The sequence below is a fragment of the Myotis davidii genome, unplaced genomic scaffold (genome assembly GCF_000327345.1).
Source record: "Myotis davidii unplaced genomic scaffold, ASM32734v1 scaffold274, whole genome shotgun sequence".
Classification (NCBI taxonomy): domain Eukaryota; kingdom Metazoa; phylum Chordata; class Mammalia; order Chiroptera; family Vespertilionidae; genus Myotis; species Myotis davidii.
The window spans coordinates 1,470,884-1,478,148 of record NW_006285613.1 but is presented as its reverse complement, the minus strand read 5'-3'; positions in this window follow the sequence as shown (position 1 = coordinate 1,478,148).

Sequence of the window (7,265 nt, the reverse complement as noted above, 5' to 3'; positions counted from 1 at the left end):
TGTTTGTCAAAAACACTTCTGGAAAGGACTATTATCCAAAATAATATGCAGAACTCTCAAAACTCAACAATAATAAAACAAACAGCCCCATTAAAAAACGGAAGGAAAACCTTAACAGATACCTCACCAAAGAAGGTAGTCAGACGGCTAATAAGCATATGAAAAGATGCTCCACATCATATGTCTTCAGGAAAATGCAACTCAAAACAACAATGAGATACCACTACACACTGATTAGAACGACCAAAATCTAGAACACTGCCAACACCAAATGCCGGTGAGGATGTGGAACAGGAGAAACTTTTCATGCCCTACTAATGAGAACACAAACTGACACAGGCACATTGAAAGACAGATATCTTGAAAGATAGTTATAAAACTAAAAATACTGGTTTCTCACAAAACTAAACATACTCTTAACATTTGACAATCCATGCACCTTGGTATTTACTCAAAAATGTATATCTATACAAAAACCTGTACATAGATACTGACAGAATACTCATTTGGAATTTCCAAAACTTGGAAGCAACCAAGATGTTCTTCAGTACATAAATGAATAAACTGAAGTACATCCAGACAATGGGACATTATTCAGCACCAAAATGAAATGAGCTATCAAGCCTGAAACTTAAATGCATATTAATAAATGAAAAAAGCCAATCTGAAAAGGCTATATATGATTCCAACTATACAAATTTTGGAAAAGGCAAAACTGTGGAGACAATGAAAAGGAGTGGGGGAGGGGGGAGTGGCTAGGCAGAACACAGAAAATGTTAGGGCAGTGAAAATCCTCTGTATAATATCATAATGAGGTATCTATGTCATTACACACTTGTCCAAACCTAGAGGGTATACAACACCAAGAGTGAACCCCTAAGGTAAACTAGTTTAGGTGATCATGATGTGTCGATGTAGTGTGCACCCTTGGTAACAAATGCACAATTCTTGTTAGTCATACTAGTTACAGGGGAGGTTATGTATGTGTGGAGACAGAGGTGTATGGGAGACAGAGGTGAACCTTCCTCTCAATTTTGTTATGAACCCTAAATTGCTCTTAAAAACTCTTTTTTATTTTACGTTTCTTTTTTATTTTTTATTTCATTTTGTTTCCATCACCATTTATCCCCTCTATTCCCTCTTCCATTTCAACCTACCCCCCTACCCTGCCCACCCCTGCAATCACCACACTGTTGTCCATGAGTTCTCTCTCTTTTTTATTTCTTTTTTGATCAACCCCTCCATCACCCAGCACTCCCTCCCCACCAGAGCTGTCTGCCTGCTCTTTATCTAGGAATCTGTCTCTATTTTGCTTGGTAGTTCATTTTGCTCATTAGATTCTACATATGAGTGAAATCATATGGTATATATCTTTTCTGCTTATTTCACTTAGCATAATGCTTTCCAGGTCCATCCGTGTTACCCTTTGTGACCTGTCACAAAGGGTAACAACTGCATGATTATACTAATAGATGCTGAAAAAGCATTTGATTAAAAAAAAAAAGTCTTTACCAAAAAAAAAGTAAGCAGTTCAATACATTTGTATTTACTCCAAGAAACACTAGAGGGAGCTTTCCCACATAAACTAGTTTACCTAAACCAAAAAAAAAAGTCACACTTAATAAAATATTACTACTGCTCCCATTTAGGCTTATAAAATTAGTCACTGGCAAGTAAATTAACTGGAATTTTAACTGATAAGATAAGTTTGGCAATAAATTAGTAAGTTAATAAAACAAAGTTAGACTAAAAAAAATTAAGAGTATAACAAAATAATCATCACTTGATAAATGCATTTATGTATGTCAACATTTAATCTGTTAGATACTTTTATACAGGACATAATAAATCTAATAAGGACATATGCTGTGATCCTTTATCATGATCCGTGAAACTATAAAGTCATCTAAACAAAATGCTGAAATTGAACACTTAATAAGCAGTTTTAACTTATGAAATATCTGAACTGCTCAGGGGAGGACCACTGGAGCCAGGCTCGTTGTGAAATGGAACGGGCTTGGGAAAAGAGGCGAGGGAGTGAAGGCTCACCCCAAGGGGCCTCGCAGGACGAGCCCTGGCTGAGGTCCTGGAGAAAGCTGTAATACTATCAGGAAGCAGAAAACACCACGGATTTCCCAGAAACCTATTTTGGTCCTGGCTTCCGTATTACTTCGGATATTTATACCAGCACCACGGATTTTGCACCTTGCAAATGAAAACGACACAACATTCTTGAGCTTCTGTTCAGAGACATCAAGTTTCTTGTACACATTATCATTACCCATGAAATATGCAAATGTCTCCCTTCTACGAAGTCTGAACTGCCTGCTACCCAAGGAGAAAGGGGAGACCTGCTTTCCCCTCTCTCAAAAATTAGCTGGCAGGAAAGGCAGAGGCAAGCGACCAGATGCCTCATCTCTGACCGGGGCTTGCCCTTGCCGAGGGTGAAGGAAAAGCACTGCTCCACATGGTGACTATTCACACTGCGGTTCGTCTACACTGCTCTGTGTCCAGCCCTCCCAGCAGAACGAACCTCCTGCAAACAAAATTAAGTCACAATGGAGTATGCCTGATACAGCTGCTCCTAGGGACATAGAAAATTAATACTACGAAAACTTGCAGCAAGACTTGCCATTCTGGCCCTCATTCCTTCATCTTGCCCGTGACGATGATGAATATCACCTAGAAAAGTTTCTGGTCAGAAAAGACTTTTTTTTCAGAGCTGCTACTGGCTGTTAAAACGATTTTCTTCCTTGTTCATTACACATCAGATGTCCCCTCCTCCCCTTCTCTGTGTGGTCTGGCTAAATGACACCAAGGGAAAGCATATAATGACTTTGGTGACTCAAGCAACCCATTTCCCTGTCATCATTAATTGCAGAAAACAATGAAAACCATTAGCCTTGTAGAGTCCTGGAGAAAGAATATATTCCTCCTAAGCACTCCCCAGACATCTGACTCGAAACCACATTAATGAATGAAGTAATTCTACCTCAGTCAACCTCCACTTCTGAGTCTCTGTCACGTCACCAAGTTGCTTAAAAGCCACCTGGAAGAGTGCACTGTCAGGACCAGCCTTTGCCAGCACAAACCAGGCCCGCACACCCCTGGACGTGCCTTGTGGACAGAGACCTCTCCCTTCACAGAGCTCAATCACATTATACACCTTTCCCAAATTAACTGGTTTTTCATGATTTCAGTTTTCAATAAACTGGTAACTTAGTACGAGAACGCCCTCCCAAAAGCATTTTCATTTATCTACTTTTGTGTATGTCAAACATCTAACTGCCAATTTTTTTTGTTGACCCTCACCCGAGGATACTTTTCCCATTGATTTTTAGAGAGAGTGGAGGGGAGGGAGAGAGAGAGAGAGAGAGAGAGAGAGAGAGAAACATCAATGTAAGAGAGACACATCGATTGGTTGCCTCCTGCATGCACCCAGACCTTGGCCAGGATTGAACCTGCAACTCAGGTACATGCCCTTGACTGGGAACCAAACCCGAAACCCTTCTGTACACGAGCCGATGCTCTATCCACAACCACACTGACCAGGACGTAACTGCTAAATTTTAATTCCCTGAAGGAAACTCTCACTTTAGAATTTTAAGTAGAATGTGTGGCACTGAAATATTTCTCATGATGTAATAGCCTTAATTTTCTAACACCCACATGCTGGCTCACCTATATATATAAAAGCCAAGTGACCGGAATGATAGAATGACAAGAATGACCAGTCACTATGATGTGCACTGCAGCAGCCAACGGGCATAATCAGGGCTCCTATTGGCCCCCACCAACCTCCCGTGGCCCCTCCCCCTAGCCAGCCCCACCCCCAATCGCCCCCCCACATTTGGGGCAGGGCCGGCCAGCCAGCTTCCCATGTTCCCTCCCCCACATCGGCCCAGCCCAATGGCTCCCACTGGGGCAGGCCAGCCAGACCCCACCCATGCACAAATTTGTGCACTGGGTGGGCCTCTAGTATCTATACTAAAAGGATTACAACAAAGCTTCAGTGCTGGTATTACAATCAACGTGGCTGATGATAAAAGAAATTAAGGAAATCTGTACGGTAATTAGCCTGTGCAGTGTGAATGTGGCCAGAATTCATTTTCATTAAAACTTCCAAACAAGGGAGCAATCTGAGCTGCATCTTGTAAAAACTCACAATTTCAAAGTCAGAAAGCAAATTCAAAGCAAATTAGCAGCCTTTGGTTTTGTTTTGGGTGTTTTTTTTTTTCATATATGAACTGCTTTTGAGAAAGAAATGATCCTTAAGTCACTTGTGAATAACTTAGTCACTGAAATAGGCACTGTTTTACCTAAACAGCACCCACCACTCATCTTCATTTAGAACAAATGACTCTTGTGGACACTGCCAATTCTTGCACCCTCCCACTCACCCAATCTCCCAACCCCCCACAGAGTGGGCCACAATGAAAGGCATGTAATCCAAGTTGGACCAGTGACATATAGAGGGGTGGGCGGGGGGCCCAGGTAAAGTCAATCTGAGTCGCTCCCTAATATTTTTCAAAAGAAGATGGGATACAGCTGTTTCCATCGAGGTCTCAAGCTGATAAGTAAATTAATCTGGCACCACAGGCAGCCAGGTCTCTTTGCTGAAGAAAGCCAGTCTGAATTGACACAAAATGAAACCCAGAGGAAAAAAGAACTAAAACCAACATACAGCCCTGGCTGGTGTGGCCTAGTTGGTTGGGTGTTTTCTCATGCACTGGAAGATTGCTGGTTCAATTCCAGTAAGGGCACATGCCCCGTTTGTGGGCTTGATCCCTGGTAGGGCGTATGCAGGAGGCAGTTGATGGATGTTTCACTCTCACATGGATGTTTCTCTCACGCTCTTTCTCCCTTCCTCTCTCTCTAAAAATTAATTCTAAAAATCTTTAAAAAAATAAAAAGAAGGAAAGAAAGATGCTGGCTCTGTTGCATCATCTTAAAAAGTAAAAAAGATATGGAGAGAAAGAGAAACGGTAGGGTCAGATCCCTGGTTGTAGACAGCCTGGGCCTCCAATTCTGGGGGTCACTCAGGATCCTTTCATAGATGATGGCTTTCACCCTTGCCTCTGCGTCCTGTTAGCCAAATCTATGAGGATCACTGCGACTGGGTTCATCTCCTATGACTGAAACCCCAAAAAGCAACTAGTTACACATAACACAAGTTTATTTCCCTCTCTACAAAAGTCCAGTTGAGGGTGCAGGGATGGAGTTTTAGAACTCCATCGTGCCACTGAACATCAAAGACTCGGGTCCCTTCTCTCTTCTTGTTCTACCTTAGGGGCCTTGATCCCACTGTCCAAAACAGTGTCAACAGTATTCTAGGCAGCAGGATGTGAAGAAAGAATGAATAAAGAGAAAAAGAGAGAAGGGGTATCCCCCTCCCTACACACACACACACACACACACACACACACACACACACACACACTGGACACTCTCTTTCTTAAGGAAGCCGTCACACACAAAAATCTACTTACACCCCACTGGCCAGAACTAGAAGAATTCCTAGCAGCAAGAGCAACTAAGAAATGTAATCCTGACCAGCTGGTGTAGTTCAGTGATTGAGCACTGACCTATGAACCAGGAGGTCATGGTTCTATTCCTGGTCAGGTCACATACCCCCGCTGCAGGTTTGATCCCTAGTGTAGGGTGTGCAGGAGGTAGCCGATCAATGATTTTCTCTCATCATTGATGTTTCTATCTCTCTCTCCCTCTCCCTTCCTTTCTGAAATCAATAAAAATAAAAAATTTAGTCCTAACTCTGAATGGACATGTACCTAGTTTAAAATTCTATCACTAAAGAAGGGAGAAGAAACATCAGGAACAACTCACATTCCTGTCAAAATTGTCAATAATTCCTGAGAAAAAAAGGCATCAGTCAGAGCTCTTCAACAGAGAAAAGCTGAGGATAGGTATAAGTATTTAAATCATGGAATGGTTCTAAAAAGGAGGGGCGGGGGGGACTCATGTCAAAGCAGCAGAAATATGTATTTAAAAAAGATAAGTCTGGACTAATTTTCCAAAAAAACCTTATGATCAGCCCTTATTGGACTATAGTTTCTCATCCTATATAATAAAAGGCTAATATGCAAATAGACTGAAAGATGGAACCGGAACAACCAAACAACCGGTCACTATGACATGCGCTGACCACCAGGGGCATGCACAAACACGGCGGGCATTGGCTGCGGCAGGATGGTGGAGCAGGTGAGCAGGGGCACTAGGCCAAGGTGTGGTGCCGGTCACTGTCACCGGAGCAAGCCTCTGGTAGTTACTAAAAATTCTTTGTTCCTTGGGTGTTAATGGGGGGGATGAGGACACATTTGTAATACCTTAACTAATAAAAAAAAAAGAATTAAATGAAAAAAAAAGGGCTATCAAACAAAAAAACAAAAAAAAATCTTTGTTCCTGCATGCCACGGTCCCACCGGGCGCTCACACCTGCTACCGGTGCTGCTACCAGTGCCCAGCACCGGTCCCGATCACTTGGCACCATTAGCGTGTGTGAGCGGCAGCTGCTGGCCCTGATTGCCCCTGAGGGATTCTCCACCACCCCCTGCTCCTGAGGGGTGATTGGGGCAGCAGCTGCCACTTGCACCCGTTGATGGTGCCAGCCCCACTTGCACCCGCTGCTGGCACTAGCCCCAATCACTCCATGCCATCAGTGGGTGTGAGCGGGGCCAGCACCGTCAGCACATGGGAGCGGCGGTGGCCAGAGCAGGGCTGCCAGCAGACAGGGGACCAGGGGCCATGGCAGGAGGGGCCGGGTGGGGGCGCAGAGGATGGGCCAAGATCTGCTCCTGTGCCTACTGCAGCCTCGCGGCCCACAGTTCCTTTCAAGGTGCACAAATTCGTGCACAAAGCCCTTAGTTCAAATATAATAAGCACTTGTGATGGTAATACAGCTAGCTACATCAACAGTCACCACTGGCATCCTATATCAGGGGTCCTCAAACTACGGCCCGCGGGCCACATGTGGCCTGCCAAAAACATTTATCCGCCCGCCGCGTGTTTTTGCCGCCGCTGTGTGAATGGGAATTTGTTCATAGTTTTTTTTTAAAACTACAGTCCAGGGACAGTGAACTGGCCCCCTGTTTAAAAAGTTTGAGGACCCCTGTCCTATATAATAAAAGGCTAATATACAAATAGACCAATCAGCAGAACAACCAAACAACCAGTCACTATGACATGCACTAACCACGAGGGGGTATGTGCAGAACATAGCAGGCATCAACAACAGGAGACAGAGCACA